Here is a 19,302-nt window from a genome sequence, read left to right on the forward strand (position 1 = left end):
TTAGAGTCAATAGGTAGATCAAAACAATATGGTAAGATATTTCCAAAAAAGTGGTATGTAAAATGATAATATGAATTTCTCAAAAGAAGAGTTTCAATCACAAGGCAACCCAAAATGACTACTAAAACCAGGTTATCAGTATGGTAATGGAATTTTACTTGGGAATTTTACTTGACAATAATCTTTATGTGTCCTGCAAAAGCAATTGGATTTTATTATTGGATTTTATAAGTGTAGTTCTTAAATTCCAAACCCAATTCTAGTTCTATCTCATAAAATGTGATAATACTTCAGAGGTTTTCTGGTGAGATTTCAGTGAAATAAATCTTGTAAAGGACCTAGCACAATTCGGAACATATACAGGCCTCTGCAAACATAGGTCCCCTTCCACTTGAATTTTGCCTGTTCCCTGACCACAGCTAGTAGGCCACCTTTACTCCAGACTACCTCTACTTAAATTCTTTGTGATCCTCATATCTTGATTCAAGAGGGAATTTACACCAAAAGTATGATGTCTATTGTTTCATGTCTTCTGTGGTATCCAATCTTTCAGCTACATCTGAATTTTCTGGGCTCATTCATTTCTAACCACAGCATGGCACCTCATATCTGACTATCAGGACTCATTAGAGAAGATTTATCTGGAAAACCCCAATACTCATAGGGCTACCATGGGTCTGAAATCTGTTCCAGCTGAGAAATGTCAACTGGACAAGAAAACGGGTGGAGAAGGAGATAGGGACTCAGATAACAGGTTTTCTATGTCTGTAAAACTGGAAACTAGACATCCTAAATATCTAATATATGCAATGCAATTTTTTCAGGCCAAGTAAGCAGAAATGTTCTGTTTTCTTCCTCCTAGAGTAGAGGACTGGGGTAGGGACTGATCAAACCCTGGAATGTTCTGAAGCCACACACCACAAAGAAGGTATGTGAACATTTGTAATTGACTGATCCCACACAAACCTCTTCTTGTTCTTGAACATTGTGAGGTCTTTGGGTGGGAAACAACCCTCTGCCCTTTCTTCTAAGTAAAATCCCACTTCCACAAACCTCCTTTGCTTCTGCCTAATTTTCTCTGTAATTTTTTCCAGCCATCCCCCTAATTTCAAAGCATTTAAAATCTTAGCAGCCTCTCTTCCAAACCTCTTCAGACAATGGCTCTACTCAACTGTAGCCACCTCTCATCCTCTCTGTCTTTCCTTGATTCACAACCTTCAGTCTCTTTCAAATAGGACTGATCCTGATTTAAAGCAAGTGTGTGACCAGCTGTGTCATTTGAAGAGTATGGTGATAGTCTGTTCCAGAAGAAAGTCACATCTAGTGTGGTATAGAGAGGAAAGAGGTCCAAGTCTCAGGCATCTGGTCAACCAGCTACCTAGATGGGGCATGCTGATTTTCAGGTTATGAGTTCAGCTATGTTGAACCCAAAAATTGAGAGATAGGAAGTTGGTGCCAAGGCTCAGATTGGAGATGTTTCAGAATGGCTGCCAATGAAAGTTGAGTGCAGTGAGCTTCAGGGTGAGTAAATCAGTACCTGACCTCTCTTTTATACAGTCTGGCTGTTCTTATGCACTGTGACTTCTGGGTTTATTTCCCTTTTGTCCTTGAGGAGAGGTGATTTATCTCTTGAGTACACAGTGCTTAACTGCTACAAGCTTTCCACGCTTATAGAAATGTTAGACCTGAAATTTTTCATTGATTCCAAAATACAAAAAGCTGTAAAAGGCTACTGGTTTTTGTGTTTAAAAGGTTTTGAATTAGAGAGCTATGAATCAAATTTGCTTTTCCTACTTTGTATCTTGAGTTTAGGAAATTTAATTTCTCCAAATCTTAGTTTACATATCCTTACCTTATATTGCCTTTAGGATTAAATAATATCAAATTAGATCTCTTTTAAAAAGTCAATTGTAAAGTGACTGAAACTCAATATTTTTTTAAATTTAAAAAATTTTTTTTATTAGTGAAACACCATGAGGTACAGTTGTAGATTTACTATTTTTTTGTGCTTGGGTTTCGATTATACAATGATCAGATACCCATCCCTCCACCAGTGCCCATTTTCCACCACCATGGATAATATACCCCCACCCCCATCCCCCAATCCTCCCTGCCTCTGTGGCAGGGCAGAAACTCAATATTATTGCCATCATTATTATTGTAATTATTATTGGGTAGGCAATATTACAGATGTTTTTTTCAGAAATAAATATTTTTATGGTATTAGTTATTTCATACATAAAAAAGTTGAAAATGATTGCCTAAATGTTTAAATAAATGTCTGCAAAGCATAATATTAGCAAATTGACTTCCTTATTAAGTTGCCTATTCCTAAAATTTCATCACATTGGAAAACAAGTTCTCACTTCCTAGAATTTTCTAAATAATTTTGAGATTGCTGAGAAATCAGAGTCAATAGCAGATGCACTGAGTTCCTTATAGAGAAATAATTTTTAGAAGTTTTTTCAAAGTTAAAAGTCATATGTGTGTGTATTTATTAATCAATGTAAATGCAACATTATAATATAAGCAATACTGAGAGGTAAAAGTATGGTGGTGGGCCCTGGGATCCAGACTGTCTGGGTTCAAATTCTGTCTTTGCCACTTACCAACTACATAATCTAGAAAAAGTTATTTTACAGGTTTGTACAATGGGTCCCTCATTCATAAAACAGATGATAAAAAAAATCCACTTCTGAGAGAAAAAGATAATGGTGATGAAAATTGGTAGCTAGGATGATAGTTAGCACCATCTGTTAAGATTATTGTAAGAATTAAACTAGTTAATATTTATTAAAAGTGTTTCCAATTCTTAGCAAGTAAGTACTATTTAAGAGTTTGTCAGGGGCTAGAGTGATAGCACAGTGAGTAGGGTGTTTGCCTTGCATGCGGCTGACCCGGGTTCAATTCCCAGCATTTCATATGGTCCCCAGGAGTAATTCCTGAGTGCATGCCCTAGGAGTAACATCACCAGGAGTAGTTCCTGAGTGCATGCCCCAGGAGTAACCTCTGTGCATCGCCAGGTATGACCCAAAAAAGGAAAAAAAAAGTTTATCATGGGCAGAGCACTTGTCTTGCACACAGCTGACTAGGTTCAATCCCTGGAACCTCATATGGTCCCTCATATGGTCACCACAAATGATCCCGGAGCGCAGAGTCAGGAATAAGCCCTGAGTACTAGTGGATGTGGCTGTAAAACAAAACAAAAACAATTAAGAGTTTGTTTAAGTAAATAAACAAATATGGGAGAGCTTTTGATTTTAGAGTGTCTACGTAAGTCTATACAAATTCCTCATCCAAGTTCACTGGGTAAGTGAACCAATAGAGAGGGTATTATATATAGACACAGGCTGTAGCTGTGAGAAAAACTATATTTGGCGCCTTTAGGGCAGATGCAAGTAATAGGCTTTATAGAGATGGAAAAATTGTACCAAAGAGTTGCTGCCCAATTTTTGAACTTCTCCTGTGGGATAACTCACAGAGTTTTCAATTTGGTTTTATTTAGGTCCATGTTTCTCTCACTTCTCCCAAAACTAGTACTAACCTGCTGGATCTTTATGCATCTTTGACTCTCCCAACTACCCCACTCCTTGCACAATTCACATACCTCTTAACTCTGCCTGTTATTCCTCCAATCTCTAATGATCTTGCACTTACACTTTTATCTTTATTCCACTATAGCTTCAACTTCCTGTAATGCCATTCATTGCTTTGAACAGTGATGAGAAGAAGCAGTGACCCAAAACTCCGTGGATAACATGTTGTCTATAGTATTAGTCCCAGATAGAAAGAAAGCATAAACAGTGTACACATTGTGGTTTATAAATAATTTTAACTTCTTTTTACCCCTCTACCTTCTCCCTCTTCCCATTCTATTCTCAGATTATCTTTATTCGTTTCAGTGTATATTGGTTTGTCTTTTGTTCTACCTATTCCTCCATTTTATAGTTTCACATTGTACACGTTCAGCATTTGTCTTTTTCCTTTTACCTTATTTTGATTTGTGTAATTTCCTCAAATTTTTACTATTTTGCTTCAATTTTCTTTCATAATTTAGTTGTTGTAAATAATGCTGCAATAAAAATTGGAGTAGGACTGTAAAGATAATTCAACAAGCTAAGCACATGCTTTGCATGTATGAGTATCAGATTTGATCCCCAGAATTGGATGGTCTCTTAAATTCAGAGCTAGGAGCATCCCTTGAGCACTGCCAGGTGTGAATCCAAATTAAAAAAGTGGGGTGGATATAAGTTGTTTTGTTAATGTTTTTATATCCTTTGGCAAAGTAGACAAAATAGTGATTGTTGTGGATCAAATTGTATATTGGCAGTTTAAACTGTCTCTGTTTAGTTATAATGGTTCTGGTTGAAGAAACAGAAGAATCCAGCACAACTTGGCTTAAACAATAAGAGAGTATATTGCCTGAACCACAGAAGTTAAGGTGCTTGCCTTGCACATAGCTGACCAAGGTTCAATCCCTGGCACTCCATATGGTCCCTCAAGCCTTGCCTGGAATGATCCCTGAGCACTAAACTAGGAGTACGCCCTGAGCACTGCTTAGTGTGAATCCCCAATATAGGAGAAAAGAAAGAAAAAAGATTTCATTTAGCAAAACTGCTAGAGATAGAAATGTCAAAGCCTAGCTAATCAGTGATCAATAAAATGATGTACAATTTTAGCAGATCAGTCTAACAAATCTATGATTCGGCATCATCAACTAATCAGGTTTTCCTATTTTCAGACTGTCCACTGCTGTTTTAACTTGTCTTTCTCCTCTTCCTCTTCCTCCTTCATCATTCCCTTTTCCTTCTCTTCCTCCCCATCTTGCTCCTCCTTTTTTTCTGCCTTCTGCCTCTTCCTTCTTCATGTTAATATCCTTTGTAAACTCTAAACTTTTTTCTTAGATTTTTTTTTTTTTTTTGCTTTTTGGTTTACACCTGGCGATGCACAGGGGTTACTCCTGGTTCTGCACTCAGGAATCACCCCTGGCGGTGCTCAGGGTACCATATGGGATGCTGAGAATCGAACCCGGGTCAGCTGCATGCAAGGCAAACGCCCTACCCGCTGTGCTATTGCTCCAGCCCCCTCTTAGATTTTTTTTAAGAAAAAAAATGACACATTTTTTGCATTTGTAGTATAACCTTTCCTCTTTTTTTTTTTTTTATAACCTTTCCTCTTAAGATCACCAGACAACCAAAACAATTACAGATATTGTAGGATAACATTGGGTTGTTGTTTCTCCCTGGCTGCAGGGAGCTTAGGTTTATTGGGTTACACCCATCATAGTGCTCCTGAAGCACTCCCATTCCTCTGTGTTTATATTCAACCTCTTCTCTGTATTCTGCTTCCCCAATCGATCACCTTTGTCCCCTAATCAAATTCTGTTAACTCATAAAGTCAGATCCTTCTAGGAAACTGGGTTTGTATTTGTAAGTTATATTGCTTTTATTGTAAGATATATTGCTTTTCTCTTCTCCTTATGTCCTTTGCATAGTTACTTTAGAGCAATGTCCTTCTTGTCTAGACACAGGAAGACAGTTTTTTTTTCAAATAATGTAGGACAGTGGTAGGGCGTTTGCCTTGTGTGCAGCTGGCCCGACTGAGCCAGGTTGGATTCCTCAGCCCCTCTTAGAGAGCCCAGCAAGCTACCGAGAGTATCTCACCCACACGGCAAAGCCTGGCAAGCTACCTGTAACGTATTCAATATGCCAAACACAGTAGCAACAAGTCTCATGATGGAGATGTTACTGGGCCCGCTCGAGCAAATCAATTAATAACAGGAGGACAGTGCAATGTAGGAATACTGCTATTTGTTCAGCCATTGATTAAGCTGTTTGAATTGGGCATGAACTCCACATTACTTTTTTATTTTATTGTATCACCATGAGATAGAATTACGAAGCTTTCATGTTTGAGATTCAGCCATACAACGATGGAACACCCATCCCTCCACCTGTGCACATTTTCCACCACCAATGTCCCAAGTATCACCCCCACCACACATACACACACATACACATCATAGTCCTCACCCTGCCTCTAAGGCAGACAAGTTCCCCAATACTCTTTCTCTCTAATTTTGGGCATTAATTTTGCTCGAAATTTCCCACCACCATTCTACCTACCAGGGACAGACTCGAGATAATATATTTTCCATAGCTCATTTTGAATATCACAAGAGCTCACGCAGCCACGATTGTAAATGGTTGGGTTCCAGAGATGTCTCTGTATGGCTCTAATCCATTCTGAGATTCAACTGGGAGTCTCTGGGCCAGGGCTGTTGGTGTGCTAAAATGGCAACTGGAAACAAATTGTGGGCTTGATAGCCAGTCTTCTGGGCGGGTGGGGGCCTGGGGAGGGACAGCCCAGGTCCTCTGCCACCATGTGGCCTGGAGATTTAGTCCTGGAACCCGCATACTGACACAGGAAGACAGTTAATGCTAGCTTTTGTAACTTGGGAGTTAACTGACTCTGAATAATATTCATTCCTGGGCATCTGTTTTCTTGACTGAAGCCTCAGTTGCCCTTAGTTCCTAGCATACAAAAACAGGGTCCCGACTTTTGGGTGGGGATGGACTCAGGGCAAGCTGTAAGCTACCCTGACAGCAAAATGGGCCAGGCCAAGCGCCATGATACTTAACTATAAGTTAATAAAAGAGCATGGTCATGGACAAATTCTGTCATGATCCAAAGAGTAACAACTGAATTAGGACCCTGCTAGAGTTAGGAAAGACTAATCTGGCCTGAGCACTGTACTCTGAGATCTATAGCAAGACGTCCCCAGGAGAGCCAGCCTACAAGTTTAATGTATTTCTTACTGTGTCCATACAAAATGACTAGAAAGATTATTTAGAAGTAAGTAAATCTAAGAGGGTTGTTGGACTAAGAGAGGAGAAATACACCCCTAGGTGGTATTTCCCCTTGAGGGGAATCTCCTGGCTGCAGAAGATCTTTGTCTTCCCTTAGAAGGAAGAACTTTCATATGTTGATTGTGCTACCTCATCTGGATATAGTTGCTCCCCCAATGCTTGGGAGTTGAGTGTGAGACCAAGGCTGGGAGAAGGGAGAAGGAGCGAAGAGAGACTAGCATGGGGGATAGGAATGGGGGACAGTGTGAGACTGGAATAGGGTGCTTAGTGAGACTGGAACGGGCTCATGGGGAGAATGGAATAAACAGCAACTGATCACAACCAGCCTGGCAACCCTGTTCACTCCTTCATGTGTCTGTTGGCGGCTGCAGGTCGGGGTGGGGAAGCGGCTCATGGCCTGAGCATAGAACCAGGAGTAAGCCACCGAATGGAATGCACATGGTGGCAAGAGAGACCATGCCACTGCCTCCACGCTCACTTTTATTTTTCTTTTTGAGCCACACCCAGCGATGCTCAGGGGTTACTCCTGGTTCTGCACTCAAGAATTACTCCTGGCGGTGCTTTGGGGACCATATGGGATGCTGGGGATCAAACCCGGGTCGGCCGTGTGCAAGGCAAAAGCCCTATCTGCTATACTTTTTCTCTGGCCCCTCACTTTTAATTTTGTGATTACACAGATATGGCATCCAGATATAACACTGTGCAGAGGAAAATTAGCAAATTACTTCCAGTCTTTTCCTCTTAGCAGTGAAGAAATACTTTCCCACAGTCACCCCATCATCTATCCCCTAGAACCAAAATTGTATCCCTCATCCATGATCAAACACCACTGATATAAAGGACAGGAGTACCAAAATTGATTTACTCTCTGAATTCTAATTCAGACATGGATTGGAGCCAGTCTCACATAAACACAACAGCTTAGAGTGGATTCCTAAACACCACTTATGGTCATCTAGAAGGAAGGAAAATGTTAGAGTTAATGTTGCTTAGAAAATAAAGTGCATTAACTACAATATCTATGAACTTCCCATTGGTGTCTGGAGAGGATTGGAAAGCCAAAGCTTATCCTGAAGGGGTTCATTCCTGGGATGCTATGGGAGTTCCCTCTGTTTTTTTGTTTTTTGTTTTTTGTTTTTTTTAATCATAAGCTTCTTCTCCACCACACATACACACAAGGAACATAATAAAGAAACACCTATACTGTGTAAAGGATATGATATAATATCTGGCATGAAGAAGGCATTAATATGCATAACCTAATGCATCTCTCTCCTCTCTAACCTAAATAACCATACTCACCCCTAACTGGTCTCCCTATGTTCAGCTAGCCCAGATGTCCAATCTCTTCACTATAGAGTAATTCCCTTTCTTTCAGAATACACATCTGACCTACTGACAAAATTTCCCCATTGTCTTTGGTATATAATCCCTAAACTAAGAAAATAAAAGCCTTTCAACAACTTGAACCCTATCTGAAAACCTTACTTCGGAGCTCTCACTCTTGCATCTGCAGTTTTAGTCACCTAGAAGGTAAATGACTAAAACATAGTTAAAAATTGCATAAACAAAGTAAAAGTTTTACTTTTGGAGAAAAGTAAAGGTTTTAGGGTTTCTTTATGGGCTTATTTGGGGGCCCCAAAATGGTGTTCAGGGTTTACTTATGACTCTGATTCAGGGATCACTCCTGGTGATGCTTGGGAGACTATATAGGGTGCCAGGAATTGAACCTGGGTCAGCTGTGTGCAAGGCAAGTGCTCTACCTGCTGTACTATCACCCTAGCCTAAAGTTAAATGAATTTGAATAGCAAAGATAAGAAGTCATCCTTCCGAATGGGAGAAAATATTTGTACATGAAACATCATATATAAAAAGCACTTACAAAACTCACAACAAAAATGTGAAGACTATGCAGCCACCAGGAAAAATGAAGTCATGAAATTTACTTATAAGTGGATGTATATGGAGAGTATCTTGCTGAGTGAAATGAGTCAGAAAGAGAGGTACAGGCATAGGATGATTGCACTCATTTGTAGGATATTAAAAAAACCTAATATGAGACTAATACCTAAGAACAGTAGAAACAAGGGCCAGGAGGACTGGTCTACTGTTAGAAGCTTGCCACAAGTGGGGTGGGGGGAGCACAGTTAGGATAGAGAAGGGACCACTGTGACAACGATAGTTGGAAATGATCACTCTGGACAGGAACTGAGTTCTGAAAGGAGGTAAAGGGACAAATAACTTTTCAGTATTTGTATTGCAAACCATAATTCCGCAAAGAGGGAAGATAGAGGAGAGGAGGGGAGGAGAGGAGAGGGGAGAGGAGTGGAGGGCAGGGGAAAGGAGAGGAATCTCTGCCATAGGGGTAGGCTCCAGGAGGTGAGAGGTGGGAGGGAAACTGGGGATCTTGGTGGTAGGAAATGTACACTAGTGAAGGGGCAGGTGTTGGGACATTTGAGTGACCTAAATCTAGTCATGAATAACTTTGTAATTGTTGTGTCTCACAGTGATTCAATTAAAAAATTAATAGGGAGAGTTGATGAATAGGCACTAGATAATCAGTATCATATGAAAAGTGTTCACGGGGGTATGGTGCCGTCAGCAGGTCAATTTGTACCTGTGAGACTAGTGCATCAGCAGCCTGTTGGCACCTTCAGACTTCCAGATACCCCAAAATTGCTGCTGTGCCTTTGGCCAGACCCCAAAAACTTGGGATGAAGTTTACCAAGAAAGTAAATGGCCAAAAATTAGGTATGTGGGAGACACACCCATAAACCACCTCAGGGTTCAGCTATATAATTGGAGGCATGGCCTCTCTGGTTCCTGATTGAACTGCTTAATGGCCATGATCCCAGAGACTCAGAAACAAATCTCGAAACCCAATGGATTTTAGCAGAAATGCATCTGGTCCCTGCAGTAGGTTACCAGCGCTGGGCCAACCCAGGTGAGAATAGGCTTTGTGCCTTGGCCTGTTCCCCCTGGCAGAAAACAAATCTCGGAACCCAGTGGCTTTTGGCAGAAATGCGTCCAGACCCCACAGTAGATTACTGTCGCTGGGCCACCCCAGGAGGGAAAGGGTATTGTCCCTCTGCCTACTCCCCCTAGGTGGCTTGGTGACCACCATCCTCTAGAGGCCACTGGACAGTCAGGTTTGGGCCCTCGGTGACGAGACACATGGGGCCTCACGGGATGGGGGTTGAGCCGGCCCTTTCCTCCTTGTCTCAATGAGACCCCGAGTCGCCGCCCATGAACAGCCTTTCTGGCTCCCTATCAAGCTGCTTACCGGCCATGATCCCAGAGACTCATGAGTAAATCTTGGAACCCAGCAGGTTTTGTCAGAAATCCCTCCAGATTTAACTGTTAAAATTTCGGAATTTCAAAATTGTATGGCCACTACTGCAGCCATGCGACATCATATGTTGTTCTTAACCAGCAATAGAAAACAAATTGTCTACTGTTGCCTTTTCAGCAGTGCTGGAGTAAAATCCCAAATAATAATGGTGCCAAAATATTGAATGTGATCAAAGTAGAGAGAGAGTAATGTGGAAATCATCTGCCCCACAGGTAGGGGGAGGGTGTGGGTTGGGGGTATACTGGGGTTTTTGGTGGTGGAGAATGGGCACTGGTGAAGGTATGGTTGTTTCATTGTATGACGGAGACTTAAACCCAAAAGCTTTGTAACTGCTCTCACGGTGATTCAATAAATAAAATTATAAAAAAGAAAAAAAAAGAAAAGTGTTCATCATTACTTATTATCTGGGAAATGAAAATCTGAATAGCAATGAGATAACATCAGTGAGAATGGCATATTTCAAAAGGACTGGAAGGAACCAATGTTGGTGGAGATGTAAGTGGGGAAAAAACCCTCATTCACTATTGTTGGGAATACTGTTTGGTTCATCCTCAAGGGAAACTAGTATGGATATTTTTCACAAAAATACAAATAGAGTTTCCATATGACTCAGTGATTCTACTTCTTGGTATCTACCCTCCAAGTTCAGTTCAGTGTTATATTCATTTCTGTGCTATGTTTATTTCAATTTTAGTACTCCCTGGAATGGCCAGAATATAGAAGCAACATTAATGTTGAACAACTGATTAATGGATAAAGAAGTTGGAACCGAGTGATAGTACAGCAGGTAGGGTATTTGCCTTGCACACAACAGACCCAGGTTTGACCCCTGCTTCCCAAATGGTTCCCCAAGCACCTCCAGGAGTAACTCCTGAGTGCAGAGCCAGGAGTAACTCCTGAGCGTCACTGGATCTGACCCAAAAAGAACAACAACAACAACAACAACAAAAAGTCTGTGGCATATAGCCAGGACACTCAAAGTGTTAGAGCCCATGCTTTACATCCAGGACATCCAGGCTCAATCCCTAGAAGTGCATGTCCCCAGGACACAGCCAAGAGTGAACTTCAGCTATGAGCAAGCCCTGAGCACCACCAAGTGTGGCCCAGACACAAACATTACAAAACATCAACTACAACTACAACAAAACCACCTCACCAAATTTGGAGCAAAGAGTATAGCTCAATGGTACCACACTTGTTCTGCATATATAAGGTCCAAGATTCCAGCCCCAGTACTGCCAACAAGATAAAAAAGTTATGGTATATATATATATATATATATATATATATATATATATACAGTGTAACATTATGCAGATATAAGAAAAAATGAAAGCTTACAGGTTGCTGCTCTTTGTATAAAACTGGAAAGAATCTTGTTAAGTGAAATAAGTCAAAAAATAATGACAAATGCTAGATGATCTCACTGATTTGTGTTATGTAGACAGGGAATAGACAATATTAACTAAGATGTTTGCTGAAACATTTTGCCTTGGATTACAACAAAAGAGACAAGCACTGGGGGCTGGAGCGATAGCACAGTGGATAGGGCATTTGCCTTGCACGCAGCTGACCTAGGTTTGATTGCCAGCAACCCATATGGTCCCCTGAGCACCGCCAGGAGTAATTCCTGAGTGCATGAGCCAAGAGTAACCCCTGTGCATTGCGAGGTGTTGACCCAAAATTAAAAAAAGAGAGACAAGCAGTGGTGGGAATAAAGTAAGGAAGAAGAGGTAGACCTGAAATGACAGAGGGACAATAATGAAGGATCTTGGGCACCTTGGTGGACATGAAGGACAGCAACTTTTTAAATCAAAACCGTAACTTTTAACACTATTGTAACCAAGTTACCAAAACTACTGTACATATATTTTTTAATTGTATGTAAGAGCTGTGGATGTGGTTCAAGTGCCAGAGCATGTCCCTTTGTCTGGGTTTGATTCCTGACACTGTCTGCCCAACACTTCCACATCCAACATCAACACATCCACAGCCCTAGTGACCCTCTAGTACCTCCAGATGAAATAAGAACAACAACAAAAAAATTGAATGTAGCAAAATAGCAAAAAAATCTGAAAAGGCATTGGTAAGTTTCAACAATCACTTTCTAATTAAGATTTCCAAGTAAAATATAAGTATTGTCCTGTCCTCCCGTTGTTCATTGATTTTCTCTCGAGTGGGCCCAGTAACGTCTCCATTGTGAGACTTTGTTGTTACTGTATTTGGCATATCAAATATGTCATGGGTAGCTTGCCAGGCTTTGCCGTGCGGGCAAGATACTCTCGGTAGCTTGCCAGGCTCTCCAAGAGGGGCGGAGGAATCGAACTTGGGTCGGCCATGTTGGCTGCATGCAAGGCAAACGCCTACCCGCTGTGCTATTGCTCCAGCCCAAGAAAACTTTATTTGTTTAATTGCAAAAGTCATTGTTTTATTTATAATAATTTACAAATGATCATTAAGCTTATTTTATCTACCCAAACTCAGAACATTAAAAAAATAAGCACCTATCTCTTTACTTTATTTATTTATTTTGAATAAGGGCTGGAGCGATAGCACAGTGGGTAGGGCGTTTGCCCTGCACATGGACGACCCAGGTTTGGTTCCTCCGTCACTCTTGGAGAGCCCAGCAAGCTACCGAAAGTATCCCATCCACATGGCAGAGCCTGGCAAGCTCCCTGTGGCATATTCAATATGCCAAAAACAGTAATAATAAGTCTCACAATGGAGACATTACTGGTGCCCACTTGAGCAAATCAATGAACAGTGCTACAGTACTACATGGTGGTTCAAAATGATTCCCACCACCAGTGTGAACTTCCACCAACCACTGTTCCCAAGTTTCCTCTCAACCCTCAGCATGCCTCCATGGCGTTTTTAAGTTTAGTTACTGTAAGTAATTTGGGTCTCTTTCTTGCAGTGTTGTTGACTCTGTGTTTCAGACATACAACATACCTCTACATCACTGAACTGCTGGGGCCCCTCATCCCTTCGCCTATTACTTCCCATCCACCTCTTCTTACTTCCCTACTTGATTTCTTTCCTTTCCTGTCCTCATTTCTATAATCTAGGGTTCAGGGTAACTTTTTTTTCAAGTTTTTGGGCTATACCCAGCAATGCTCAGGGGTTACTCCTGGCCCCACACTCAAGAATCGCTCCTGATGGTGTTTGGGTGGAGCATATTGGAGGCTGGAGATCAAGCCCAGGTTGGCTGCATGCAATGCCAGCATTCTACACACCGCATTATCTCTCTAGCCTCTCCAGGATAACTTTGTGATTTTTGAAACTGTTAAGAAGGGATTTTGGGGAAAGGGAGGAAATGAGTATACCTCTGAAAAACACACTCTGGGAAAGCTCAACTATGCCTAGAATTATCCAATTTTAGTAGCTATAGGTGGAATGGATTCCTGCTTGTGGGGAGGTGAGCACTGGTAGATAAGATCATACCCCAAAAAGGGCATTGGCTGATCTGGTGAGAAGGTGAGATGTAGATGTAAGGTTTAACAGCCTTTCCTATTTGCTTGTAATGGTGAAAGAATATTATTCTTTTTCTTTAAATTCTGCTTTTTTTTTTTGAGGGGGGGTATGCTGGGAAGTACTCAGGGAACCATATGGGATGCCGGGAATCGAACTCAGGTTGGCTACATAAAAGGCACATACCTACCTCTTGTACTAGCTCTCTGGCTCCTTAGTCCTTTTAAGAAAGCATGTGGCCAGAACACAAGTAGCTAACACACACTTGCCCCTGGTCTTACCTCTTTCAACACAAGTAAGCTCTCCCCTCTATGAGTGTGGACAGGCAAGCATCATTCCACTCTGATTTTCACTTCCAGTATACCTTGCAGAGTAAGGTGTGATTCTGATTCCTGTATTGTTTGCAGGAGTGTGATTCTTGTCCCCACACTGTTTGCAGAGCTGATGCTGTGAAAGCTCCATGAGTGGTGTTCTGTTTTCTGCCTTCTGCCTGGTGGTGTACAGATGGGCAGACACAAGGATGAGGCCAAAGATCCCCATTCCCTTGTGCAGGTTGTAACCACATAATCACATCCTTGTGCAGCCCCCAACCCGGATTCCAGCTCTATCAGAAATCCTAAAACAGGGCTGGAGAGATAGAACAGCTGGTAAGGTGTGATCCAAAATCCGAAAAAGAAAAAAAAAAAAAGAAACCCCCATACAATGGATCCCACTGAACTTTTTTTTTCTTTTTGGGTAACACCCGGCGATACACAGGGGTTACTCCTGGCTCATACACTCAGGAATTACTACTGGCGGTGCTTGAGGGACCATATAGGATGCTGGGAATCAAACCCAGGTCAGCCACATGCAAGGCAAACACCTTACCCGCTGTGCTATCACTCCAGTCCTGGGTCCCACTAAACTTGACCTAAATTCCTAATCCACTATCACAGGGAGTTAGCAAACACATTATATACTTGTAGTCATTTATTGCACAGCAATGAATAAGTAATTAATCTAGCTCTTGTATTAGTCTTTCCTACTACCACTCTCAAAAAAAGATATTCTCCTCAGGACATAACCAGATGCTCTGTACAAAATATTTAGACAAATATGGAACTTAAGTAGGCAGCAGAAATGATTTACATGTACTTCCCAGTTTTACCACATAAAAGACTAAAGAGATATACTCAGTCAATGTTTAATAACTTGTTTGATACTACATTAAAAAATATTCTTCTTGACAAGGGAAGTGGCTCAATAGTAAAGTCCTAACACCAGGGGGGAAATAAAACATTCCCAGCCCCCTTCCCTTTCCTTTGTGTTGTCATGATGACAGGAGCCACGTACACACTTGGTTGTGATGCTCACACACAGATTTCAGGGTGTGCATTCTCAGAAATGGTGCTTACTGGAGGTTCACACTACTGGCCATGGTGTTTGAACATCTTTTGAGTTGTATTCTCACCAAGGGTTGTGCCCTTTACTTGAAGTGTTCACACACCTGACTGCAATGAGACCAGAAATCACTTGCAGCACTACAGATCATGGAGCTGTCAAGCACTCAGCAGAATTGCCAGGAAAAAAAAAAAGCTAAAATGGGTTTTCCCAAAAGGCTCCAGAGACCTTCTGAAGTCCATAAAATACACATTGATTAACTTTAGTCCAACGTGGCTTTTTTGTATAATTATTTTCATTCAGTTACATTAACTAGGTTTGATTACTTTTGTTTGTTTGCTTTTCGGCCATACCCAGCAGTTCTCAGCAAGTTCTCCTAGCACGACTGGGTGAATCACTCTTGGCGGGCTCAGGATATCGTATGGGGTTCTGGGGATGGAACCCTGTTGGGCAACGTGCAAGGAAAACACTCTACCCATTGTACCATCACTCTGGTAGGTTTTGACTATTTTTGTTGTTGTTTGGGGGCCATATCTGAAAGTGCTCAGGACTTACTCCTACTCTGCACTGAGGAATCACTCCTAGTGGAATCAAGGGACCATCTGGGATGCCAGGGATTGAACCCAGTTAGTCTCATGCAAAGTAAGCCTCTTATCCACTATGCTATCACTCTGGCCCCCTTGATTACTTTTAATAGTTATTTTCCTTTCAGATCCTCAAGGCCTGCTTTTGGCAGTGCTTGAGGACCATTCCTGTCTTTGAACCTGGGGCTCCTGCATCAAAGCATGCACTATTGCCTTTAGAGCTATCTCCCGGACCCTTTTTTATAGTTTTTTTTTACTATAATGTCTGGTTTTTAACTACCTAACTACATAATTCACAAGTAAGGATTATTATGACTATTGTTAATACAATTTTTTCTTTTCTTGTTGCTTTAGCTAGATGCACCAAAACCATAGTAAACAGAAATGTTTCTGCATTTTGCCATTTAATAAATTGTTTATTGATGGGTTTTGAGTTTTCTTTTAATTTTACTAAACCTCAAAATTATTAATAGCTCACAAATGTTGTAAAAAATATTCTGAAATATGGGTCAGGGAGATATTTAAAATGGGCTGGAGCACATACTTTGCTGTGGGAGGTCTTGATTAATTCTCAGCACTACATATTTCCCTGAGCACAGCCAGAAGTGATCCCCAAACCACTTGTCACAGCAGCCCCTGAGACCACCAGATACTATCCCGAGCCAAAAACAAACAAAAAATACCAAAAATTCTGGAATTTAATTTCTTTATCTCTTTGGATTTGTTACTGGCGCCCGCTCAAGCAAGTCGATGAATAACGGGATGACAAGTGAAGCGATACAAGTGAGGAAGTTATTAAGATAGAATTCTGATGCTGAACCATCCTATGTACCCAGAAGAAACCCTGCTTGGCCATAATGCTTTTGAATTCTGCTCTGCCAATAATTTCTATTCAACAGTACTTCCATGAGAACTTGTGCACATTTACTCATTTATAAAATTGGATTATAGATTCAATCATTAAACTCTCTTTTTCAAGTTTTGTTACTAAGGTTATGCTAGTTTCATGAAATAATTAGGTTTTAGTTTTTTCCTATAATCTAGACTGATTCTAGTTAACATAGAATGGACTGATATTTGGTCTTCGCTTGCTTACTTTTTTTTGGTTGGGGTCACACTCAGTGGTGTTCAGGCTTTACTCCTGGCTCTCTGTTCAGGGATTACTCCTGGTGGGGATTGGGGAACTGTACCTGGTGCCTGGGATTGAACCAGGGTCATCTGCATACAAGGTAAGAGTCTTAACCCCAGTACTATCTCTCCAGCTCCAACTTCCTAGGCTTTTAGTTGGTTTTCTTTAAATCAGTAAAATATTCACTTGACAATAGAAGTACAAGACTATGAAGTTTTCCTTCATTTCTTCTACTAGCTACTTACCCTTGCTTGCAAGTCCAATAATCATCATTTCCTATATATTCTTCCTGAGATATTATAAGTAAAGTAAAAGTAAAGGCCCTCCCGTTGATCGTCGATTTGCTCGAGCGGGCCCAGTAATGTCTCCATTGGAGACTTTGTTGTTACTGTGTCTGGCATATCGAATACTCTCGGTAGCTTGCCGGGCTCTCCGAGAGGGGCGGAGGAATCGAACTCGGGTTGGCCATGTTGGCCGCTTGTAAGGCGAACACCCTACCGCTGTGCTATCGCTCCAGCTATCGCTTCTCAGCCTTTTGGCTAAGATCAAGTGTAGTACCTGAGATATTATAAGCTTTACAAATACTTATACTTTACTTTTAAATAAAACAAAGTTATTATGCCATGCTGTACTTTCATTTTTTTGTAATAGGTACTTTGAAAATATATAACAAGAAGGTTTATTTGCTTTTCTTTCTTTCCTTTTTTCAGTGCTGGGGATCAAAGGAAGGCCTCAAACATACAAGTCATGTGTTCTACTGCTGAGTCACATCTCCATCTCTAGTTTATTATTTGATTTTGTTTTTTTCTGGTTTGACCCGTTTGTTTTTATTATAGAAAATTTGCAACATAATAATGAGTTTTCTATTTCCAGAAAATATCAGAACTTTTCTTTGTCATCTTTTTTTAAGTTCTTTTTTTATTTTTTAAGTTTATTTTTATTAAAACACCATAATTGGGGGCTGAAGCGATAGTACAGTGGGTAGGGTATCTGCCTTGCATGCAGTCAACCCAGGTTTTATCCCTGGAATCCCATATGTCCCCCCCAAGTAATGCCAGGAGTAATTCCTGAATGCAGAGGCATGAGTAACCCCTAAGCATCGCTGGGTGTGACCCAAAAAGGAAAAAAACCCATGATTTACAAAGTCGTTCATAATACGTTAAGGCATTTAGTGTTCCAACACCACCAGTGCAACCTTCCTTCCACCAGTGCCCCCAGTTTCCTTCGTAACCCCAACTTGCCCCCTTAGGCACATAACAAATTTACCTTATACTGCCGGCTCTAACAAAACTTAAATGATGTATAGAATGATCAGAAAATAAATCAGTAAAAGCCAATTTGTGGTTTCTATAAGATTTTCATCCATATAAATAAGGAAATTAAAATCATCTAATACAATATAAAAATTCCTATTCCCATTTATATAAGTAAGTTTTCAACTTTGGAATCTAAAATATATCGCATTAAATTTTATTTTGTACTTGGTTCTCATTATGAAAATAATCATTTTTTTTTTTGCCTTTTGGGTCACACCTGGCGTTGCATAGGGGTTACTCCTGGCTCATGCACTCAGGAATTACTCCTGGTGGTGTTCAGGATACCATATGGGATGCTGGGAATCGAACCCAGCTCAGCTGCGTGCAAGGCAAATGCCCTACCCGCTGTTCTATCGCTCCTGTCCCAAAATCATGTCTTATGTATTATTAATTCACTGTATCACTGTCATCCTGTTGTTCATCGATTTCCTCGAGCAGGCACCAGTAACGTCTCCTTCTTCCTAGTCCCGAGATTTTAGAAAGTGCCACATTTGAGGCTCTTTCAGGGTCACGAGAATGAAACCCATCATTGTTACTGGTTTTTGGCATATTGAATACACCATGGGGAGTTTGCCAGACTCTGCCATGTGGGCAGGATACTCTCAGTAGCCTGCCAGGATCTCCAGAGTAAGAACGAGATGATAATGTCATTATCATCTGGAGCTGGGTTTTATAGTCTCTGGGTCTTGGCCATTGATGGGATGACACAGCGCCGGGGGCAGTTGGTGGGTGTAATGCCTATATACTGGAAATGGGGATCTGGGTGGAGGAGGCCCAGTCCTAATCTGAGCAGGCTTGAAGATATACGCCTTGGTTCCCGCACAACTGGGTTCCTCTGCTGGTTCCTTCATGCGTGAGGCTCGTCCAAACGTGTGGAGAGTGGTCTTAAGCATGGCTGTGGCTGGAACTGGAGGTCTTCAGCTGCCGGGGCTCTGCTCCGGGTGGGGAGGGAAACTCAACCCATCCTCCTCCAAGGGGTCCCAGTGAGGACAGCCAGGCACAAAGGCAGGAGACTGCACTGTTCTCTTCCAGGAGCTGGGTTTTATATTATATATTAATATATGATATATTATTATATTTTAAATAATATTAAATATAATATAGTAAATATATTATAATATATTTTATATTATATTTATTATATTTTATTATTAATTAAACTTTAAAAATTCTGTGCTAAGGGAGTATGGTGCCGCAAGCA

At 41.0% G+C, this 19,302-nt stretch overlaps 1 pseudogene; it reads left to right on the forward strand.

Annotated features, from left to right (window-relative positions):
- Positions 1-17,304: 17,304 nt before the first annotated feature.
- Positions 17,305-17,422, forward strand: LOC130024489 (uncharacterized; annotated as a pseudogene).
- Positions 17,423-19,302: the final 1,880 nt, after the last annotated feature.

This window comes from Sorex fumeus, unplaced genomic scaffold (genome assembly GCF_029834395.1).
Source record: "Sorex fumeus unplaced genomic scaffold, SorFum_2.1 ptg000028l, whole genome shotgun sequence".
Classification (NCBI taxonomy): domain Eukaryota; kingdom Metazoa; phylum Chordata; class Mammalia; order Eulipotyphla; family Soricidae; genus Sorex; species Sorex fumeus.